General features: G+C 41.6%; 1 protein-coding gene across 3 annotated transcripts in view; it reads right to left on the bottom strand.

The window, feature by feature from the left end:
• Positions 1-25,296, bottom strand: part of Kiaa1217 (KIAA1217 ortholog) — a 789,856-nt gene that overhangs the window by 624,091 nt on the left and 140,469 nt on the right. For all 3 annotated transcript variants that reach the window (XM_085699015.2, XM_085699014.2, XM_087896327.1), the window contains exon 2: positions 3,840-3,920. The gene's annotated coding sequence lies outside the window, so the exon portion shown is untranslated. The remainder of the gene's footprint in view (positions 1-3,839; positions 3,921-25,296) is intronic.

The raw sequence follows: 25,296 nt of genomic DNA on the forward strand, positions 1-25,296 counted from the left end.
AGATTTTGAAAAGTTCCTTAACTGAAGCAAATCCCTTTCCAGCAATTTAGGGAAATGAAAGTGATTTCCAGGATAGGCAGAGATACAAATTATGTTGTCTGTCACTATTTCCTCAGACCACTGGGATGGCAAAGACAAGGGATGGCTTAATTCTGTCTTTCGCAATTTATTACATTAGATGAGAAAGATTACTGAGATGTAGTCTAGCAATCACTAATTGTTTTTAGATTATACACTAATATATTCATTTCATAATTGTAAGTGAAAGAACGCATAACACAATGCTCAAAGCTATGGTCTTTTTGTACAGCTTAACTAATTTTAATGGGTGAAAACAATTAAATAGATTCAAAGCGCAATCAGCCTTTGGTAATGAATATGCTTACTTTTTATCAAAATAGAGAGCTGTTTCATGCCACAACGAAGACTAGAATTGCATCCTCAGCATCACGGTCCTCTGCAGACCTCCACTGAGTTAACGCTGCCCCCTCTCATGGTCCTCTCTCTCTCTCTCTCTCCCTGGCTAGCATCTCTGGTTAAGCTCATCACTAAAATGACTTGGTTGCCATTGCTTTTAGCTTCAGATCTAGGGCTCACTTTCCTTCATTCTGTTTACTTGGCAGAAAAGTCACAAACCTGCATCTGGCAATGCTTACTCTTCAGGTCTTCAGTACCAGGAAAGCAGCCGAAAGTAGCTGGCACACATCCATAGGACTGCTGACCTCTCACCAAAGCTCTGACCTCTGACCTCTCAACTGTACAAACTTTCTATGCCCTTTTAAACTTTCATTTTTCTTCCTTATGTATATTAGTCAGTCACATGTCATTACTGTGGGGAACTCAAAGAACTGACTTACAAAAAGTGCTATTTACCTCATGGCTGCAGAGATCTCAGTCTAAGATCTGGTGGTTTTCAGGACTTTGGGTCTCTGGTGAGCATACAGAGGGCAGTGAAGAGATGTGGGTCAGAGCCCATCAGAAAGCAGGAAGCAGAAAGAAATGGAGAAACCAGGGTCCCATAGACACCCTTTAGGGCACATGTCTTAAATGAACTAAGAACTTCTACTAAGCCCTACCCCCTAAAGATTCCACTGGGCTTCAATAGTACTTTTTGGTGACCATTCCTTTTAACTTATAGGTTTCTGGAGGCCATTCACCATCCAAACAATAGCAGTGGGTTTTATGCTTTACTGAGTAGCTACTTTCCCACTTCCTATCTCCTGTTTTATCTGAAGATGTGATTCCCAGAGATACTTCCCAGGGAAAATGGAAGGAGTCTCAAGACAGCGTCTTCTAGCTCCTCTATGTGGACATCTGCCTGCTTACAAATGGGCCATGTCAAGTCTTCACTACTTCATGCTCCCACTTGGAGTGACACCTCATTATACATGATCCCTTTCCCTGCTCAATACAATCATTAGCCAATTCTTCCTTCTTCTTCCTCTATCATTTATACCCCTGCTGTACTGGATTACCCCCAAGAGAATGCACATGGACCAATAGTTCCCACCTTGAAAAATACGGCCTCTGGTCCCCACCACAACTCCTGCTAAGCCTCTCTTCCCCATCTTCTTTCACTGAGAAATTCATCAGAAGAACTGAAGCAACAGGGTCCCTACTGATCTCTCTTCTCCCATTCTTTCTTGAGTCTACCCCATCGAGCCGCCAGATTATTAAAGCACTGATACTGCTTTTGCACACCGTGGACATCACTTGACTAAGTGGCAGATTCCCAGTTCCCATTGATGGGATCTACTCCTGGCATTTGATACAATTAATCCCTTCATTGTCTCTAACAGGCCGAATCTAGATTCCAGAACTTTCCCCCATTATTTTCTTTTTGCCTCACTATAGCTTTTCCTCTCAACTGGTTCTCAGCTCTCACTCATTCCTGTTCACCTTAGAATGCCCTGCAGTCTAGCTTATGATTTCTGCTGTCTCCAGCCACATTCACTGTCTAAGGGAGAAGGTAGGCATTGGAGAAGTGCTGTCTTCTTGCTCTCACGTAGCCTAAGCTGTGAATGTTACCCATGAGCCAACGCCCTCCACTGTGTGCCTTCATTAAAGAGCATTCCCCTGAACCCCAGGCTAGGGCACCCACTTGCTGATGATTTCTGCATTTGGATGCCTACTAAATATTTCCACCTTCATAGCTCTATTACGGAACCCCTAGTTCTCCTCTCTCTACTCTTGGTTTTGAGGTCTTTGTTTCAGTATGTGAGAACTCCTTCTGTCAGATGTGTGCTTCAAGGACTATGGAATCATCTCTGTTATTTCCCCACTAATATCCCATTTTCAACACAGGAGAAATCCTCACTGCTTCTGTCTCCAAAATAGCCCAAGAACCTTTTGCTGCTCCTCCCTTCTGCTAGATTCAAACCACATCACTTGCTCTGAGAGAGATGACCCTCTTGCTCTTAGTTCTGTGCATCCACTGCCCAATGCTGCACACCCAGTGAGGTTTTCTCTGAATAGCCTGCTCAACCAGTCCCTTATCACTGCCCATGCTCTTGGATTTATTTGACTCTAATACATTTATCATCACCTGAACACCTTTCAGATTTTTGTTTGGAAGTGCTAGGCACTGAGCCCATGCTAGGTAAGTACTCGATCACTGTTACAATATATCAGTACCACTTACATGTTCATTGCCTGTGTCCTTCCATTAGGATGTCTACTTAAGAGAGTCTCAATTCTGAAAGTGAACCCGTCACATGAACTGAGTAGATGCTCACTCAATATTTACTGATCCAATGATCCACTCTTGTGTATGTTAGCCTACAATCCCTCTGAAAATAAAATTGTGATCTGGGTAGTGGTGGCACACGCCTTTAATCCCAGCACTTGGGAGGCAGAGGCAGGCGGATCTTTGTGAGTTCGAGGCAAGCCTGGTCTACAAGAGCTAGTTCCAGGACAGGCTTCAAAGGTACAGAGAAATCCTGTCTTAACCCCCCCCCCCAAATAAATAAAATAAAATAAAATAAATGAAATTGTGTAAATGAGCCTAGAAAAGTGGCCTGACTTTTTAAGCAAAAAGGAAAGATTGACCAAACCTGAAGATGGAATACCTCTATTTGATGCTATCCACTTCTTTGACAGTAGTCTAAATGACATTATGGTGCACAGGGAAACTTCCCTGAATGAAGGGCAGGGTCAAAAACAGATCCAATTGATGCACATCACTCTCTCTTGCCTTGATGCACTTTAACGTCATGTGCTAAGTGGGTCTTTCTTTTTTTTTCAATTAGAGACTTCCTGTGAGAGTAGAAGAAGCGGAGGGCATTGGCACACCTTCACCGTGACAGTGTGCATTGATGACAACTGGAAGCTTCTCTGTACTAGCTATTGGGCTGGTGAACTGTGTGCCCCGGCAGTCTAGCTCCCGTGGTGCCTCTGCAGGAATTTGACAAGAAACAGCAGAAAACCAATGTCTTGATGTGGCTGCAAGTCAGGATTTTCGCTGTGCCCGTAAATGCTTCCCTGTGAGCATCCACATCACAGGATGAATCTTTTATGAACCTCGGTTTATTCCTCATATAACAAACCAGATGCCAGCTAACTAAGACAAGGGATTTGAAAGCCTCTTTGATATTTGAGTGTCGATTTGTATCTCTTACAGTCTATGACAGTGAAGATTTATTCCAAAGCTATCAAAGAGAATTAACTTCTTGATTTTTAAAGACACAATTGTGCAGATCTGACACAATAAAAGAAATATGGCTTATTAAATCTATAAATACAATTATGAAAAACTTACAAGACAATCTATCAACTTCTCAAGGTCTCAAGGCAGATGCACTGGTAATACAAACATCTTCATTAGCAAGTTCTCCACTCACCCCATAGTCAGGATTCCTTGCTGGAGAAAGAGTTTTGCTCATGGATTGAAGAAGTCAAACCCAGGGCCAACAGGAGAAAACCTAGAGAAATTAGAAATACTAAGTGAAAGTATAGTACCAGGACACAGAGAATAAGGTTTTTCCTGCCGATTGAAAAGCCTGCATGAGATTAAAGCCAACAATGAGGCGGAGCAGGGTCACATGGGCAGGGTTTTAGGTACTTTGATCTAATCCTACTGGGAGAGGGGCAGTAGGCACTCTGTCTTATCAGTGAACACACTCTCAAGGTCTCAGAAAGTGGAGTCTCACTTAAACAGGGAAATGGGACAGCATTTCTTTGTTAGCTGAAGAGCAGCCTGTGACACATGAGCTGAAAACAGCGGAAGCCAAGAGGCCATTGTACCGTACTTCCTCACTTGGTTTTTAAAATGGCCGTGAACTATAAAGGTTAAGAGAAGCTGACAGGATCAAACCACTTGGCAGCAGTGTGGCGCTTGTTTCCAGACTGAGGGCCCAGAAACCAGTTCCTTGGCACTGGCTACCTTTCACCCCAAACCGAACCCATCATAAGTCATCCTTCATGACTGCTGTCAAATAGAGCTGGAGCATTTCATGGCATCTCAGTCTCAAGCCTGTGTTACTTTAAGTCACAATCTTTTCCTTTCCTTTGGAATAAAGGTAAAACTTTTACAGTCAAAGCAAAAGACCTAACTTGTAGATTTCAACTCCATGCTACAACATGTTTTCTGAAGAAGCAGATTGCAGGAGACGAAAGAGAAGATGTGCATGACAGACTCTAGACAAAATTTCTAATAGATGTGTGTGTACCCCAAGTTTCGTAGAGAGTTCCACCCAGCAAAACTGACTGCAAAGCAAACTTTATAACTTCACTACGGCATTGGAGGTACATTTTCAAGGCTGGAAATTTAGAAGAAACTGAAACGCTTGTTCAACTGGGAAGCAACCAGCCTTTCTCTTGAATAATATTGAATTCAACCAGCAGAGCTTAGAGAGACAGCATCCTGTACTTTGCTTATAATAGTGTGTGTGTGTGTGTGTGTGTGTGTGTGTGTATGTGTGTGTAATAGGTATATGTGTGTGTGCACACACATGTGTGTGTGTGTGTGTGTGTGTGTGTCTAGGGATGGAACCCAGGGCCTAATACAAGCTCTGCCACTGAGAAATATGTCAATTCTTTCTTTTATTTTCCATTTTGAGACATGGTCTCGTTGGGCTACCCAGATTGACCTTGAACTAGCTTTGTAGCTCAAGAAGGAATTGAACTTGTGATCTTCAGGCCTGGTTGATAATTCTTTCATAATGTGCTCCCAAAACAATGCTGCCATTGATTATTTCCCTCTTACCAGGCTCCTGCTCTCTTGTTCCCTATAAAGATAGATAGATAAATAAATAAAAAAATAAATAACAAATAAGTGTGTGTGTGTGTGTGTGTGTGTGTGTGTGATGTCACCATTTCTTCTGCTGGATTATTTGTAGTATCAACTGGTAGAGGCACCGAAATAAAATCCAAATTACCCATAAAGAGAAATATTGCTTCCTTCTGGCTTCACACTGAAATGCACTGTAGAGCATTTTAGAATCTGATATTTATACTTCACCCAAACTATTACCAGGTTGTAGTTGGGTCCCAGTACCTGGTGTTTTTAAAACAAAACATTTCAAATGCTTGCACATTAGGAAGAAACCTAGAGTGAGGGAAATTCCCAAGAATCCACAAGGATGACCCCAACTAAGACTCCCAGTGACAGAGGAGAGGGTGCCTGAACTGGCTTTCCCCTCTAACCAGATTGGTGAATGCCCCAGCTGTCATTATAGAGCCTTCATCCATTAGCTAATGGAACCAAATGCAGAGATCCACAACCAAGCACCAGGCCAACCTACCGGAACTCAATCCAAGAGAGGGAGGATGGAATATATGGGCAAGAGAGTTGAGATCATGATAGAGAAATCTACAGAGACAGCTGAACCAAGCTCAAGGAAGCTCATGAGCTCTGGATTGACAGTTGCAGAGCTCCCATGAAAAAGAACTATATGGGGAGGGAGGAAGGATGAATATGGGATCAGGGAAGAATATATTTCAACTAAGGGAGTCATTTTAGGGTTTACAGGAGACTTGATTATATATGGGATCCCGGGTCCAAGGAGAGATCCCCAGATTGTTCTCTGGACAGAGGAGAGGGTGCCTGAACCGGCCTTGGCCCATAACCATACTGATGAATATTTTGCTTATCACCATAGATCCTTCATCTGGCGATGGATGGCGATACAGACGGAGACCCACATTGGAGCACAGGACTGAGCCCCCCAAGGTCCAAATGAGGAGCAGAAGGACGAAGAAAATGAAAAAGGAAATAAGGACTGCGAGGGATGCTATCACCCACTGATACAAGGGGACGGATCTAATGAGAGTTTACCAAGGCCAGTTGGACTGGGACTGAATGAGGACGTGATCCAACCAGATTCTCTGAATGTGGCCGGATTCTCTGAATGTGGCTGGCCCGGAGTCTTTCTGAAAAGCCATTGACAATGACACTGGGACTTGTTTCCTCTGCATATACTGGATTTTGGGGATCCAGTCTGTTTGGATACTCACCTTCCTGGACCTGGAGGGAGGGGGGAGGAACTTGAACTTCCCACAGGGCAGGAAACCCTGACTGCCCTTAGGGACGAAGAGGGAGGAGGAGAGGGAGTGGGGGGAGTGGAAGGGTGTTGGGAGGAGGGGCGGAAATGGAAACTTTTATAATTTAATAAAATTACTTTCTAAAAAAAAAAAAAGAAAAAGAACTATGTGTGAGAAAGTAGTGAAGTTTGGACTATCTGTGAGGCACCTGGTAGTAAAACTAGGATCTCTCCTTGGTGCATGAGTTAGCTTATTGGAGCCCATTTCCTATGGAGGGATGCCAAGATCAGCCTTAATACAGTTGGGGAGGGGCTTGATCCTCTCTCAACTTAATGGGCCAGACTTTGTTGACTCTCCACGGGAGCCCTTACTGTTGGGATGAGTGGATGGGGAGTGGGCTCGGGGGTGGGGGGTGAGGAGGGAGAAGAGAAAAGATATCAAATGCTTACACAGACAAGTACAGCATTGTTCCGATCTAAGGACACATGAGCATAGACTATGAAATCTAGAAGAAGATAATTCAGAAACAAAGTAATAGCATTTATAGGTAGAAGATATGTTAGAAAGTTTGCAGAGACCTTCTTCTAAAATTGTGAGGAAATTGAAGTTCAGGAATAATGAATGGGCAAACTAAAGTTCCAGAGTCGGCTAACGGCAGAGACAGGCTTGAAGTTGTCTCCAGTACCTGAGAGAGAATTTGAAATATAATTAAATAAAATGATAACTTTGCTCTGAAAATATAAAATATTTAATAAACAAGAAAAGGAAAATTCAAGGATGGATTATCAGACAAACCCATGGTGGCTCATAGAAGAACATGGTAGAAGGCAGGGCCTTAAGGTGTCCAAGTCAAGCAGGATGAGTCCATGTCAGAGTGGAAGCACAGCAGGATCTCACTCATGTCAACAGCATCCAGGATGACTGAACTATAGAAACTGCGTATGACGTATTGTGTAAGTGCTTACCATGTAAACAAAGTACATATTAGGTGTTTGACCTAGTATCATAAGTGCTTGGTCTAGATCAGTTCTATTAGTGGTAGGAGCTCTAGCATCCCACCATGATCATGATCAAAATCTAACCAGAAGGGAGTGACTCTTTTGTTTCTCCTCAAGTTTGGAGATCTGTTTCTTATCCAGTTTCATCCTGGGTTCATTCTTGTCCTCACATCTGACCCCATGGGATTTTTGCCCTCTGTAAGGTTGCATAGTTAGTCCACTTTCCTATGCTCATTTTGTGTTTTCCAAGCCCCTACTCCCATTACTCACCTACTTCAATAGTTCATGACCACAGAAGTTTTTAGCAATTCTTCCAAATTGGGGAGTTGCATGCCTTGTTGATTTCCTCAAACAGGCAAGTGCAACTTATGACAAGATTATCATTTGGTAACCTAACCATCTCAGGAAAGCTGAGTAAAGCTGGGGAAGATGCGCCCATATGGGTAAGAGGGAAGCTGTTGGTATTGGGGGACACCACTCAAGAGTCACTGTTTTGTATGCCTGGTACTTAGTACAGAGTCCGGAACACTGGTGATGCGTAGCACTTGCTATTTTCAACAGAAAACGTAAAATGACACATTGGTTATGCACTCCCCATTACTTAGTTCCTGGGGCTCCTAGCAATGGCTATTGATTGCTGAGATTTCACAGGAGCTGGTGAACTCTGAAACAGGCTGAGGCTATGCTTAAATCTTGAAAACACAGTCCTATGGATGGAGTGGTGTTTGACATGTAAATCCCCACACTCAGAAAGTCATCAATGCATTAACTCCAGAGGTGGCAATAGAGAGGAAGATGTTTGACTTGTACCTAGCCAGTAACGAAGGATAAATGACAGCCCTAGTCTAAGGAGGGAAACTGACCTCTCCTGGGGGTTGTTCAGTGGTCAAAGAACAAAGTGGCAGTTCCGTCAGAGGCTTTGGTAGCAACCATAAACTAGGGCAGGATTGCTGTCTTTTGCAGGACCATAGGTGGGGCTGGAAGGGATCTGTAGCTTCATGAAGCTGCCTTAGGTTTGCAGTTTTGCTATTGCATAATTCACCTGAAAGTTGGACAAAGAGACAGGCTCCCCTGTAAAGCTTGGTTCTGATTGGCTGCAGACGGAAGGGTCAGAGCCTGAGAGCTAGTGGCCATTAGCTGAGGGGCCAGGGAAGCTAGACAAGTCTAGTCTCTTATTTGGAATATGTGTTCCAAACTGTGGGGCAAATGCACTATAGGCGTTCAAATCCTAGCACTGGAGGAAATGACCAAGATAGTAAGTGAAAAGATGAAAACACCTTGGTAATTTCCATCAGATTCCTCTACTTTAAGGAAAATGCTATGTGACAGAGTTAAGTATGTGGTTTGATGGCCAGAAAGACCTAGGTTCAAATCCCCGAATCTTCACTGCACATTTTTGGTCAGACACTCCGTCTCATTGGATTCTCAAATCTACCCCTGGGATAAACAGAGTGGGTTCTAAGGTCAGTTTTGTGAAAAAAAAAAAAAACTACCACAAGCTCAGTTACCCGAAGGCATTGATGACATGGCAGAGAGTGGTCAAGCCTTGCTGTAGAGCCAAGCTGCTCCACTCTGTGTGTCGTCCAGTTGTCCCTGAGTTATTTCGTGTATCTGAGCTCAGGCATGCTCACTTATAGAGTGTGGACATCGATCTTACCTCAGAGTATAATAAAAGCTAATCAGATAAGCACACATGAAATGGAGCCCTTGGGTAGTGCTCAGGACCCAGTATACAGGCCCTGCTGCCATCAACTGCCCTGCTTGTTCACCGTGGGTTTTCTTTCAGTGGGTGTGTTTGGTGGTATCACCAGGAGGCCATTCTTTAAGATATAACTCAATATTTTGTACCTTTTTAACTTATTTGGAATCTGAGACAATTTAGACTATAAAATCTTGAAATTTGAAATTCAGTCCCCAAACCTCAGGAGATTGCAATTTCCACATGAAGCAGGGAGCAGCAAAATCAGAATGAGAAGAGCAAAAACATTCTGGAGATACTTCTACCTCCAGGCATCTTTTTATTCTGAGATGGAGTCATTAACTGTTTCCTTGTCCACCTCTCTCTGCTTGTAAGAGGGATCGGAGAAGGTAGAGGGCCACAGGAACTAGAAGGGAGAGATCAGGCCAAGAATAATTCCTTAAACTTCAGACCAGATGTCAACCAAACATCATCACATATTTGTTGACTAGTAAAACCAACTGTCAAAAAACCTTACTAGAAACAGCAACCCTGAAACTATTTCATAGGCATTTAAATAATGCAATCGGCCATCAGAGATTCTTGGTGTCAGCAGCATGGCCTGTTCATAGAGCATTAACTGTGACCCTCAGGGTTATCTTTTTTGTACATACTAATTATTATTTGATGTTGCAACCATTACTCACACTTTTTTTTTCCTTCCTCTGTAAAAGTTGGCATCAGAAGGTGAACTGGCGTAAATGACCTCTCAGGATGAAGCTTCCCTGTGTTGCAGCCATGGCTCATTTACAAACCTCAGACTTCACTTCTTGCAGCAGTAAGGATTTCCTTCTTAGCCAAGTGAGACACGCCAATGTGCACGATGCTACAGTTTAGAACTTCTGTCTAGTATGGTTTATTCCTTTAGCAGTCAGAGAGTATAAATAAATTGGTGGGGGTCACACATCCAGCAAGTGCCATTGGGGTCACCCACTCAAAACCATATCAGTTGACTGGAGTCTAAAGAGCCCATGTTACAGGACACTTCCTCCTCTCCATGTAAGCCTAATGTTATTCAAGTGAATAACAATTTAGTGCCAAATGTGACTCAACTTTGCAACTATGACATATGCTATCTTCCCACAGGGAAGAGTCATCTACTCCCCATTTAGCCACTGGACCGCTTTTAACAGGTAGGTGGCTTCACTACATTTTCAAAATATCTAAGACTCATTCTAAAACCAACATTTATGATCGCACATTCTACTGACAATGTATGTACCCGGGACTAGAAATGCATCTATAAAAATGAAAACCAAACCAAAACAAAAGAAACAAACAAATAAAACAAAACAAAAAAGACAACCCGGACTTACCATTGCTTAGATACATTTGTGATTTTATGAAATTATTTATTACAGCAGAGAGGATTTAATTCCAATGACAGGAGTGCCTGCAGCACTTTTAGTCAGGCAGAAAATTGACATTAGAACAAGCCTATCTTTATAAAAGATATTCTCATTTTTCCACGGGGACAGTAATTTTTCAAATATTATTTTAATATACATGCAGAAAGTATAGCCTCAACACAGGGCATTAAATGATAATTTATTAACTTTTTCCCCAAATTAACCATTATATTCAACGAAGAGCTTTTGCAAGCACTCTGGCAGTACAACGGGCATGGGAGCTGGGAGGGAGCCAGTAAGACAGATTGGCAACTTTTATGAGAGAGGTCATAATAGAAATGAGAAATGCCCTTCTTGAATGAATTGACATCTATTCATTTGCTCAGTAGCTAGACTACAGATATTAGAATGTGCCAACCTTTAAATGGAACAAGGAACTCGCTGCTGCTTCTTGACCCAGGCTGACTGCCAGGAGAGTCTTGGTTTGGTAACAGATGGAGAAAATTAAAAAAAAAAAACCTATACAGATAAGCCAGAGATTTAGGCAAATCCATTTCTTGCTCATTCTTTCTATAGCTCCAGGCCCAGTGCCAACACGAATGGAGGGTCACCATGTCCTTGGAGCAAGACAAGCTTTTCAGAGGTTCTGTTCAGCCTGTTTTCAGTTGATCTGCCAGTCTATCATGCCAAAACTGGTTTAACCAAGTAGCCACACATTTGGGCTGTTTCCCAGCCACAGAAAAAAGCATGTGGCCAGGAGATATGGTCAGAAAGGGAAACAGCAGCACATGGACCAGAGCCAGAGGAAAGATGTGGAAATGTGTCCTGAGATTGTGCCAGGGACAAGAATGTGTAGTAGCACAAGGCTTTTGGATATGCAGAATTCAAGGGTCTGAAAATAGTTCTCCTGGGCCAAGAATACCAGATGAGTAGGCAAACAAAGGTGAGAGGCATTAGAGAACTCCAAGTCACCTTCCTTCCAAATTCAAGGAGACTGCAAAGTAAGGGTAAGCCAGATCCAAAGGTCCTTAGAAGACAGGAAACTCTAAGGGTAAACAGCACTCTTGATCCTCTGGGCTTGCATGAGGGCAGGGAGTTCTCACTGTCTCAAATAATAGGATACAATGATGGGCTTTAGGTCCAACTAGATAACTTGATTATCCCTAAGATATGCATGCCTTTTGAACCTCTAGGCATATCTTTCTGTGATGGTCATTGTTTTGCGGTCACCACAGCTGGATAGATCTGTTGATTCCTTTCTCCCATGTGCACCCTTTCTGGTCCTATGAGAGCTAATTCTCAAGGAGGAGGCTTCCAGGTCAGTTCCAGTTCAATTCTTCCAATGTCTCTGCCCATTCATCAGTTGAAGAACGTTTACATTGCACTTCTACATTGGGGATAGTCAATAGCCTTAGACATAAGGCCCACTTAGTAGTGGGGAATTTATGCCTAGTGTTGTAAGCCTAGCTAACTACCCACAACTAGGGAGATCATAGGACCTAAAAGAGAACTCCCTACTGCCACTTTCTTAAACCAACTCAAGTACTAACAGTGTTCTAAATACTGATACTTGCACCTGTGACGGTAGTACAGTTCTCACCCCGATCTACAAATTAGCAGATGCAGACCATGGTCCAAATTGGTCCAAATGCAGAGAATAACTGGTCATGGGATACCCAGCCCAGCTGGTCCATCTATAATATAACCGTGCATCTGCAGTTCAGAGAACAGCATGGAGCAGGAGTTGGAAAGATTGTAAGAGTAAGAGGACCAGGACATCTGCTGCCAGACTGTGGCTTCTATAAATAACGGGGAAGCTACACTCCGGAAATCTCAATAATATGGTCTCCTAGATAAGACCTGAACAATGACACCACTGGCTGACATGCCAGTGTGGATGGGGGAAACCTCACAATTAAGTCCTACCTTTAGAATGACTGCTCAGAAAGGGAGAACCAGAACGAAGTCCTTAATTGATTATTTAATACCAAGTGGTCAGCCCTAAAAAGATACATTTGAACTATAATAAACCAACTCGGCAGATTACATTTATATTTATATGTACGTATAGATGTAACAATCATAATTAAAGGAAAGGGGAAAAAAGCAGGGGGTAGGGGTAGAGAGATGAGGTAGATCTGAGAGAAGTTAGGAGGAGGAACTGAGTAGGGGATTAAATATAATCTAAATACATTTTGTGAAAAGTCTCAAAGAATTAATAAAAAACATTGAAAAGATAAAAGGTACAATGAGAAACAATTTGTTTACCTACAAAAGAAAGTTTTGCTATAATACCAATATTACTAAATTTTCATTAACTTTTTCATTGGTTTTTAATCAATGTGCTGAAATTATCCATACCAAACAGACTTGATGAATTTAAACAACTAGGCACATAATGATATTTATTTAGAAAATAAGCAATTTCTATTAAGATGAGGAGATCCAATCCCAAGAAAGCATAGCAATGTCTCCTCTAAATAACAAGGAAATTTAACAGGCAAAGCGACTGGAAAGTGTTGCAGTCCACAAAGCTCACAGCGTTCCTTTAATCAGGTCAGGCAGCTCAGGAACAAGATCAACAGAGAATCCAGACGATAGTCTAAGTACTAAGTGACCTGGCAAGTGGCAAAGTACGGCAATTCATAGGATGACGGATGGCCTAGTCTTCTCTAAATTAAAATTTGATAAAGTTTAATAAACTTTTCTGCCACCAGTGAGGAAAATAATGGTCCTCAACTCCTGCATCAAATACAAGAATAAATTCTAAATGAATTAAAGATTTAAATGCTTAAGAAATTAAAAACAAACGAAACAAGGGTCTTTAAGCAAAACAGGAAGCTCTGAAGATATGCAGGAGAAAGCATTTTTACTAGAAAAGGTAGTTTAAGAAAAATTTAGAGTGCTAAATAATTCTCAAACAAGGACCAAAGATAAACAACAGAACAAAAACCGTACAAACCACACGCGAGACTGAGAGTTAAATCCCATAATTTATAAATCATGGAGCAAAGCCAAAGGCATGGTTTTGATTGGGTGAGAAGTATAATTTCGTGCTTAAGATGTAATTCACAAAAGACAGTTCTATAGGTTAAACAGATGAAGAGATGCTCAAATTCGCGAATATGCAAATTCACGAAATGTAAATTAAGGTACAAAATGTCCTATCTCAGCCATTGGATCAGCAGTAATTAGAAAGAGCTCTAACGGAGTATAATGTGGGCTGCTTCTCTCACACACTGCTAGCAGACAGCAAGGAGGATGCCGAGGTTCTGACGTGGTCAAGGGATGCCCAGTGACCAGTGAAACTGTGGCATCGTTAGTGGAACTCTGACCCCACGAGGAGTCCTGGTGAAGTATCTGAATATTCATAAAGACTGATTAAATTACAGGATGTGGTGTTATGTAAACTAGGATATAGACAGCTTTGAAGAATGAGTTGTATTAGCCAATTGTGTTGATGCATGCCTTTAATCCCAGCACTTGATAGGCAGAGACAGGTGGATCTCTGTGAGTCTGTGGCCAGTTTAGTCTACAAATCAAGTTCCAGGACAGCCAGGGCTGTTACACAGAGAAGCCCCATCCCGAAAAACTAAAAAACAAACTAGCAAATAGGAGGATGAGCTGTGTTTGTAGTCACTGATACATAAGAGCACCAAGAGTACCTTTTACTGTGTGTTTTCTTTTGTCTCTATACCAGGTCTCCCTATATAACCTAATTCAGGATCGTTCTACCTCAGGCTCCAGAGTGTGGGGATTATAGGCCTGGGTCATCATGGTCAACTTCCTAAATTATTTATATTCTCTGAGTTCCAACTGTCAGAGTTAGAAAGTAATACCTACTTCAAGTCCTTTGAGATCATGTGGGAAGCACTTATGTTTCCCCTATGTTGGTGTAGAACCGACACTTGTATTTATCACTAGTGTTTTGTGCTATAGAGACTGGAGACCAGCGAGATTCCCAAAGGACAGTTAAGAGGCTCTATGAAAAATGTGCGAAAAGCATATTTTTGTGGCTGGTTGAGGACTTTAGCACAGTGTGAGTGTGGAAATCAGATTATAGGGGACAGACAAAAGTCACATGGAGTAGCTTCTACATAGGTCGGAGACAAGAAGCAATGATTTTAAATTATCACTTAGGAAATCAGAGGTATAATTAAAAATATATTTCATCGCCAAGGTCAGTTGGAGCTACGTACTAAGATTCAGAACAATTCCTTTACCTCGGAGACATCAAGAAAGTGACGAGAACAGAGCGAACAGAGCATCAGGCAAGGCAGGCCCTGCTGGTTTCCAGAGTGCAGAGGAGGCTAAGGTAGAGGCCAGCTCATGGGGGAAGCGAGGCTGCTGGGGCACATCCATCCTGCTCACCCTGCCATACACAAGTGACAACGTGCATGTGGCTGCAAATGACCTCCATTGAGTACAGACTGCAAATACTTTGAAGGTCTGTGTGATTTCCTAACTCATAAGAGAAGGTTTACTAAGTTTGACCCTCGGTAGATGCTTTTGTCACCAACTGTTAAGTTAGAAACCGTTCCAATCAAGTTATTTTAGACACTTCAGGATAAACACAGTGATACGCCCACAAGCTGATGGGGAAGCTCTGTCAACATCTTGTTAAGGCATGGTTACCTGGGCCCCACCAGCCACATGGTGGCTCATAACCATCTGTAATGAGGTCTGGTTCCCTCTTCTGGCCTACAGGCATACACGCAGACAGAATATTGTATACATAATAAATAAATATTTAAAAAAGAGGGATAATTGGATGATGGGATAATAGATTGTTATTTGTGAGTTATTGTTTTTAGACAATTATATTGGTATGAATTCTTGTATATTGATACAAAGTTAAATTATATTGAATATTGTATGCTTCTACATCTGTTTAAAACATTGTTTATGTATTGATATATATTTACCATATTGCACTGTACATTACTACCTCTGATCAAGATACTTATACATTGTTTACATTTGAAGGTCATTGTCCTCATTTATTGCACAGTTGTTTATTGTCTTAGTCTTTAAGTTAGATAGGTATTGAAAATTATAGATCAATAGTCTTCTATGTTAGTCATATTTATAATTAGACTGATCAGATTCTTTAGATACATAGAGATTATATTCAATATATAGATAGTCTTCAACCTCTTCAAAGAGCTGTAGAAAATGGCCTTTAATCTAACTTAGAGTTTCGTGGTAGTGAGACACAATCACTCCTGGCAACACCGATCTATTCCAGATAGAATGTTGAGCACCAAAGACACTCCACTTGGAGCCTTTCTTCTTGACAGAACTGGCCTTTGGGCAAAGAAATGCCCATACCTCAACCACTGACAGAGATACATAAATGGATAAAACAGGACTGTCATATCCTGCCAAGACAGGGTAAGATAGTTTTGAAAAGTTTGTTGCGTTTAAAAATGGTATAACAGTTACATTAGGCCTTAGTCAAAGTTGGTTGCTTCAACATTGCAAATGAGACTTTGGGTGATTGCCCAAGTAGCCAGTTGCCTCTGTCATTTGTTGCACATTTCAGAAGTTTCTCGATTGCACTTCCTATTTACTCAAGTAATATTGTTTCCCTTCTCAGATCTTCGATGGAGTTAAAGATTAGATAATTGCAGTTACCTTCCTCATGATTTAGCCAAGCTTAATTTCAATACAATATTTAAACTCCTTGAAATAGAACGTTTAGTAAAATTTTTGTTATGCATTCCTTGCTTAATATTGTTTGTTGTTTGTAATTTTATATTTGGTATCTGTTCCTATTGTCTATAGTTGTATTGGGTTTGGATCGATCTTGTTTAGACAAAAAGGGAGGTGATGGGGAAGCTCTGTCAACCATTCGCATCTAGTTAAGGCGTGGCTACCTGGGGCCCAGGAAGAAAAACTGGGAGGACCCAGGTATGTGCTCTCTCTCCCTCTCTCGCTCTCTGCGCAGCTCCCGCCGGACAGATAGGAAGTCAGACCTCCCACTCTAGTAGTGTGAGTTTCCCATCATAACCATTAAAATATAATTGTTATTCTTGAGCTGGCCTGGTTATTTATTGTGCCGACCTAATTCTCAACAACAAGCCTAACCAATCCATCTCTGTAAGGGTTTTGTATAGTCAGAAATACTGTGGGAAGCACAGAACCTGTCCACGTGTCGACTTTGACTTGTTCTTTTATTAAAGGCATCATAACATGATGAACTACAAACTGAGGTGAAGTCCAGATCTGAACTTGAACAACCAATTGCACATGGAAAAACCCCATGTTGCTGCTGCCACCATGTCACGTCTGTCCTCCAGCCAGTGACCCTATGGCACATGATTAGTGGAAGCTGACACCACTATTATTTCTCCAGATATGACACCAACTATGTTCATTTCACTCTGGGTTAGAGAAATAGTCAACCTACAATGACAATTCCATTCAGAGGTGCTCTTCTTAATTGTAAGTTCTAGAGAGTTGTTGAAAGACAGAGTTTGCAGCAGCTGTCTATCAAGACCAATGGCAAAGACAAAGCAGTTCCATAAACACTTAACGTTAGGATGGGGAAGAGCAGGGTTCCTGTAGTCCGGGCATGCCTACCCACGGACTCCAGGCTGCTGTCCTAACAAAGGGGCTGTGAACCAGGGGTGCAGTCAGCCTCGGTGCTTTATGCTCGTCACTTTCTGTCTCCTTGATCAGAATGCACAGCCGAGAGGTGCCAAGGTTAAGTCACAGCTGGGACAGAAGCCGGGGTAAGCCAAAAGAAGAAGAGAAACTGGCCTTGGAAAGAAGATGCCTGTTCCCCATACATCTGGATCCAATCCTACTGTCCACATGTGCCATCTCCCTTGTGAGTTCTCCCGACTTCATTTAACAAGATAGAAATGCTTAAGCTAGCCTTCCCTTTAGGCTGGTTTCCAATCATACCTCCAGCTTTCTGTGTAAATACAGGAACACACACACATAAATGTAATATATGTTATAACTATCATTTGTGATGATCTGGCCAAAAAGTCATTATACCTTCCTCATGGTAGAGAGCAATCCTACTAAGTGTTTCCAGAAACAGCCTAGTTTATAGTAGCTATGCATGAGAAACACAAATTATAGGTTTCAGGGTCTTGGTCCTGAATTCTTATCTATGTGTTTGTATTTAAGTAGTGCTGGGGTATGAACCCAAAACATCATGCATGCTAGACAACAGCAGCCTGAACAGTAGTTTTACTCTCTTTAATGTAGACTTCATATTCTCCAGGAAATGCAGGTGTTAAGGCAGGCCAAGGCACCTCGGCTCTGAGGTACACAGACAAGAAAAAATCCATAAACCCTTTTAATTACAGCTAAACATCATCATTATTAATGATAGAATCCTTCTTCTATCAAGTGCTCTGTTAATTGGCCATTTGATTCCCACTCCGGTCTATCTCTGGCTTCCTACTCAGTCTCATCTTCTTCCACTAATAAACAAAGTGACCCGATGAACTCCATTAGACGGGGTGATCAGAAGAGGGACGAAGGAGATTTTTTGCTCTCCTGAGAAATAAAAGTGACTGACCTCTGAAATCCATTCTCAGTTAAAGCATGGGGCTATCTGAGCTGATAATTTATTAATAGAAAGTACTGTCCAGACTCAGGGAAGGTGGCCGCGTGGCCTGAGTCTGAGCCTATGAAGGGTCTATAAACTACGTCTTCTTTCAGCAAGATTGCAGTTGAGTAGCAAGAAGGAAAATTATTCTCCCCCTATTTATGTTTCTGCTTCTGGCTTTCCCCCTGTGGTGGCATTGTCAGCTGTCATTTTTTGGAAATTCTTATTAAAATGACAGCATTAGAAAGAAATAAAAGAATTGAAGCCATGATTACTCTTTCCAACACTATTCTAGGAGACTTAAAGAAATGAAACTGAGGAACTCCTAGCATTTTCAAACAAAATTACCTGAGCCTCTAATGGCCAGCCCGCTCTTGTGCTAGGGTTAATTTTGTCTAGAGGATGTTAAGCATGGAGCGAACTATTTTGTTTCCTCCAAAGGCTGCTGAATGATCCAGCATGCTTGAACAATGAGGCACCTGTGGGTTGTTCTTTTTAATTAAAAACTCCTTAATGGGATGGACTTTCAGGCACTTATTTGTTGTAAATGCTAGAATTCGGTCCACCTCATTTTCCAAAGTCCAATTTGAAAATTATGTTTAAAAATAGACTCCTGGTTTGAGAACACAATGAAACAGTCACCGCAATCTGTGGAGGATGGATTTATAGGTTGTTCACATTCGAGAGGAAGCAAGATTGCAATTTATCTGTCCTGCAGATGATGTCTGTAAGCAGCTGGAGTTTAGAGAGGAATTCTGGGAAGGTAGAGGAAGGTCAAACAAGGACTTTCATATCAAGAGACCTTTGGTTATCAGAGCTGAGAGTGAGTTAGAACGGAAAGATTCGGCTATGCAGGGGCAAGAGAAGAAGCAGCCATAGCTGGACAGGAAATGCAGCAAGAGCATCTGCTAATTAGTTAGTGAGGCGTGAAACTCAGCTGTGGGCTTTTGTGTATTTCTTTTAATTTTCATTTTTTTGTTTGTTTTTTGAGACTTTGAGCCTGCTAACAGTTCCAGAATGTTTCTTATGGAGCTAGACAAGGACCACGGAAGATTTCAGCACATATGCCTCACTTTCCCGTCAACACAGATACAGGGTCCTTGCCCCCAAGGAGCTGGTGAGCAGAGACCATGTCACAGGAAAAGCTGCTATCCACTAAAGCATCCTCCACACCAGAATTTGCTGGTGTGTCTGCTACATCTGTGTCCCCATGGGAAAAACAACCTAAGGGACAAAGGTTTATTTTGACTCATGGTTCCGGAAGCTCACTCAATTAAGTATGAGGGAAGACACAGTGGGGATCCTGGCACGGAGTATGCAGTAATGGATGCTTGCATGGTATAGACTAGTGGAAAATGTGTGCTGGAACCAGGCACAGGCACAATATGGCATTCAAAGTCCTGCTCCTAGAGATATTCTTCCTCCAGCCAGGCCCTGCCTCAAAACATGACCCAGTGGCATTCGATTGAAATCATGACATGGTGACATGTATAAACAGGGATGAAGATTGGTTCATAGAAAACACAACATCCACATCATTTCCAATAGTCGTCACTATTACTACATTAAAGATGGCCTCATTTAGTTTCCTGCTGCCGTGAAAATAAAAGGGCTAAAAGCAACTTGGAGAGGAGCCGGTTTATTTTATTTTATAGTTTGTAGTCCATTGTCCAGGTACATCAGATCAGGAAGTCAAGGCAGGAACCAGAGTCAGGAATTGATGCAGAGTCCATGGAGTAACATTGCTTACTGGCTTGCTCCTCATGGCTTGCTCAGCCTGTTTTCTTCAATCACCCAAGACCACCTACCCAGGGGTGGCAATACCCATCCTAAAACGGAGCCTTCTCATATCAATCATCAACCAAGAAAATGCAACTCTGGTTTGCCCAAGGGCACTCTAGTGGAGGCCTTTTCTCGATTGAGTTTCCCTTCTCTAAGGTGCTAACATGTCAAATTGATACAAAAGTAGCCATCATAAAGCTGTGTGTGCATCTTCGACTTACAAAAACTTTACCAACTATATATAAAAAAACTGTCATTTACTCAACTATTCTACCATTATTTAAGCTATGAATGACTATAATCAATAATAATCAATTTACATTGTCTGCTTCATTTATTCATTCAGCACATTTAATTTTAAAATTTTATTTTTAAAAATGTACACATTGTGTGTGTGTGTGTGTGTGTGTGTGTGTGTATTTGTCTGTCTGTCCGTGTGCCTGTATAAGCATAGGTGCCTGGGAAGCCCAAAAGAGAGCACCAGCTCCCTTGGAGCTGGAATTACATGTGGATGTGCATCACCTTCCCCAGGTTCTGGGAGCCTAACTTAAGTCCTTTACAAAATCAGTAAATCCTCTTAACAATTGAGCTATCTTTCTAGGCTTCCATCCAACACATGATTTTCTATTACATTTCATTTATTGTGTGTGGGGTTGAAGATGCTTGCACACCACACGGTATGTGCAGAAGTCAGAGGTCAGTTTGCCACAGCTGACTCCTCTTCTGCCAGGTGGGTCTTGGACATTGAGCTTAGTTCATCAGACTTAGTGGCAGGTGCGTTTTTTCTCTGATCCCATTCAGCTTGTTTAAAAAACATAAATTAGTTTCTATTCCTAAAATGCTATTGAATTATAAGGATACAGAAAAGGAAAACAATTTCTGTATTAATAGTGCTAATAATTTAGTGATTTAAGAGGACATTAAGTTAATAACAAAGAGAAATAAGTAACTTCAAATTATGACATTAGTCAGGATGAGCTAAATGATGCTATGACTACCATCTCAATATCTCATTGCTTTGTGACAGAGATCTAGTAAACAAGGTATAATCATGTGATTCTCCAGGGAAGACAGTAATTGCTTTCTTAATGGTAACTCAATGTGTACATATTGGAAGGTAAAAGAAAAAGAAAACTGTGTTTGGTTACATGTGATAAAGAAGAGGGTGATTTAACAAGGTGAATAAAAGATGATCCCTTCATTCAAATATGAAGTGTTATTTTGGGCAGATGGGATGTCATGGGTGTTACAGAAGAATCTAGATCAGTTTTTAGAAGCATTGATTTTTGAGTTTTATTTAAGGTTGGTGAGTACACGATACACACACATGTCCATGTGGGTGACCCAGGCTAAAAAAAAATGAAGTAAACCAAAAATAAAACAAAGGACATGATAGTTGGAAGAGGACTTGATGGGAGGGGTAGAGGCGGCTGTGGAGGTGTGAAGGGAGTAGGAGGGTGATTGGTGACGGAGATCAGAACGTATTACATGTGTGTATGAGTGTAGTGACAGACAGAGCTATGTACTGAGAGCGTGCTGAAGCAGAGTAATACACTGCCATTTAAAGCTGGTCGATCAGCGTGGGGAATGCGGTACAGAGGGGAGAATGCTCTCTGTGCAAACCCGAAGACCTGAGCTTGATTGCCCAGAACCTACATTAAAGAGCGGAAAATGGTCCTGTGAGTGCCTGTGATTCCATGTTGTGGGGAGAGGAGGATCGATGGGGCTTGCTGGCTGCCAGCCTAGCCTCAGGTCAGGACGAAACCCTGTCTAGAGAGAATGAGGTGGGTGTGGCAGAACAGAATGAGTAATAACCTCCTATGGGCTTCACGTGTGTCCAACCTACCATCACTCTTTCTTGAACTAATGAGGTGATCCAAGGTGAGGCTTGACTGAAGCTCAGTTAGGACTGCCTCTGTGAATCTGCAGAGCAGTCCAGCAGTCTGTAAAACAGACTGACCTTGGGTGCTGTTAGCAGGTGTCGTTACTCCTGCCAAGTAGAATGGGTGAAATCTGGTCTACAGCAAGAGGGAGTAAATTGGTTATATGGAGAAGAAAAAAAGGGATTCCTAAACTATGGGTTAGCTAGAAACACATTCTTGTTTTTTATGGAATATGCCATTAAAAAAAAACAGCTAAGCATCAACTTTTCATTAATTGAGGCTGCTTTCTGCTTTCTGCAATTAACCATAATACTGACTGGTACAAAATAAATGCAAGTTACTGTTTTTTGAGGAAGTGAATACACAGAGAGGTTGAGTTCCCAGGCACACAGATTGAAAGATAGTTACTACTGGACCTGACACATGAGTACAGGCTATCTGAAGGCAGAGCATACACCCTTGAACATCAGTCTACCATGTTATGGTTTGAATCTAAAAGATCCCTCCACAGGCCTAGGTCTTGAATGCTCAAGCCCCAGTTTATGGCCTGAATTTGAAGACCATGGACCTTTCAGGAAGTGAACCTTGACTGGCAGAAGTACATCCCTAGAGGAGACCCTCTGAAGCTTATGTCCGATGGGGGATCTGCTGCTCTGTTTCTTATGTGTTTCAATTATTGCTGCCCAAAGCTCCAGGGACCACAACCTGAACTGCTCTTTAGGCCATTGTGGACTGAAATACCCTAAAGCAATGGATCTCAAACTTCAGGTAGTGACCCCTTTGGGGGTCAAATGACCCTTTCACAGGGGTTGCATATCAAATATCTTTCATATCAGTTATTTACATCATGATTCATGACAGTAGCAAAATTATAAATGTGAAGTAACAATGAAAATAATTTTATGGCTTGGGGTCACCACAAGATGAGAAACTGTACTAAAGGGTTGCAGTATTAGGAAGGATGAGAAATCACGAAGCAACAAAGGTTGCCACCCCCTGTCAGGTATTCTGTCACAGTCATGCAAAGATAACTTATACAGAAGCCTACCTATTCAAGTGGAATTGGGCAAAAATGTAGCCACCAGCTGAGTGATAGGAAGAATCAGCCTGTCAATTCTATTTAGTCTCTCTTGCACAGATACCCCACAGTATCTTAATGATGATATCTGCTTCTATACTTTTTTAAAGATTGAAGGTGATCTGTAACCATCAGATATTAGAGAGAGAATGACTCATACTAAATAAGTCTTCATGATCTAAAATGCATTATAAAATGATCAACAGTGCTGCTTCTTATATGAAAAAATTCTTTATTTAATACTTGTTTCACTTGGCCAACATCATCACGTTTAAAACTATATTTCATTACACTGAAAGCTACTGCCCTTGTGATTTGGAATGAAATGTCCCCCTAGAGTCATGCACCGAAGCCCTGGTCCTCACTTGTGGTTCATTCCCCAGATAAGAACCTTATTAATGGACTAATATATTGATGAGTCTCTACACTGAATGGTCTTTTAGAAGCTGGAGACAGTTGGAGGAATTAGGTCACAGGGTTATAGTTTCAAAAGTATATCATGTCCCTGCCCTTCTTTCCTCCTCCCCCTATCCTCTGTCCATTTTTCATTCTCCCTATTTCTTGTCCTCCATGAAGTGAGCTACTTTGCACTCATGCTGTCTGTCCAGAAGCAATGGAATCAAGCAACCACCTCAGGTTTAGCCATCTCAGGCCTTGTCACCTCAGGCTTAAGGATTTTCAGTGGTCAAAATGGGGAAAGGCACCAATTAATGCGAGACTTGTGTTTTCAGCAGCTGGGGTCCCTTCTTGCTCACTTGTATCAATAAAAGGTATGTTTTTCTTTTTAAATTCCCACTTGGACAGGTATGTTTTCAATAAAACTTACTAGGCTGGAAGACATATTTGTAATATGGGATTGATCCTTTACCTAATGTTCTCATTAAACTCAATTATACAATGAGAAGACAGAGAAGGAAAACATGAAGGAGGAGAGGAAGAGGAAAAAGAAGAAGAAGAAGAAGAAGAAGAAGAAGAAGAAGAAGAAGAAGAAGAAGAAGAAGAAGAAGAAGAAGAAGGAATGAAAAAAAGAAAGAAAGAAAGAAAGAAAGAAAGAAAGAAAGAAAGAAAGAAAGAAAGAAAGAAAGAAAGAAAGAGAGAGAGAAAAGAGCCATGAGAGCCATACCCATCAGGGAGGTGATAACTTTGCTTTCACTATTTCTAGAAATGAATGATCTATGGGGATTCTTCAGGGACTCCAAGGATAAATTCTTCTTCACATATAGATGATGGAAGAGCCTAAAGTCCTTCCTCAATGCAGGTACCAGACTCAGAAAGACGAGAAGGGTTTTTGTGAAGTAGCCTGAGCTCTTGCGAAAGAGAACAGTTAGGACTGTAGCCAAGAGGATGCTGAGAGAGCACTAAGACAATTCAAGGTCAATGCATTGTTAGACTTGTTCTTCTAACATTAGTCTCAGCTTATTGGTGGTCATCTCACTGATTGTCACATGACTGCATTCTGTGTCTGTGTTCTAACTTCTTCCTTTTCTAAGAACACTAGCTAAATAGGACCTGGGGCACCCTAATGTCCTCATTTATTGCCTTTTTAAAAAACATCCTATTTTCACATACTGAGGTCCTGGGTTGCATATCTAAGGAGTTTCAGCACATGAATTTTTGAGAGGCTTTACCCAGACCACAACAGAGGGTTACTGTGTTGGTTAACTTTTGTCAATTAGACACAAGCTGGAGGGAATCTTAACTGAGGAACTGCTTCAATCATGTTGGCCTGTAGGCTTGTCTATGTAGAACTTTCTTGATTAATAATTGGGGTAGAATGAAACAGCCCATCGTGGGGGTGGCATCCCTGAGCTGGTGATCCTGGGTTATAAATGAAAGCAGGCTGAGCAAGCCATGTGGAGCAAGTCAGTAAGCAGCACTCCTCTGTGGTCTCTGTTTCAGTTCCTGCCCCCAGGTTCCTGCCTTGGTTTCCTTCAATGATGGACTATGAGTTGCAAGATGATATAAACCCTTTTCTTCCCAAGCTGCCTTTTGATGATGGTGTTTATCACAGCAACACAGAACAAACTAAGACAGTGACCCAGGATGCAACATGTGACAAAACAGAAATATAGTGGAGGTCTACCAAGTAAGATGATTGCAAACAAAGGAGAGATGATAGACTGAGAGATAACTGCACCACCCCACCTATTAGTTGCATTTGGAGTTGGATAGAAGAGGGCTCACCATCTAGAATGTCACCACAAAAGCACAGCCTTGGAGGTTCATCATGGTCAGCCAGGGAAGGCAAGAGGATAAAAGAAGCATTTATTGAAGAAGATAAAGTTGTGGAAGAAAGAAATTTCAGTCAGACAGAGAGAGCACATTCATATTCTCCCACTGCTAATACCAATGTAATCAAGCATAAAAGGGGGGAAGTCTCTTTGGGTTTTTTAAGAAATAACTATCACTTTGGGTCTG

This window comes from Myodes glareolus, chromosome 14, assembly GCF_982192425.1.
Source record: "Myodes glareolus chromosome 14, mMyoGla1.1, whole genome shotgun sequence".
In the NCBI taxonomy this organism is placed as follows: Eukaryota; Metazoa; Chordata; class Mammalia; order Rodentia; family Cricetidae; genus Myodes; species Myodes glareolus.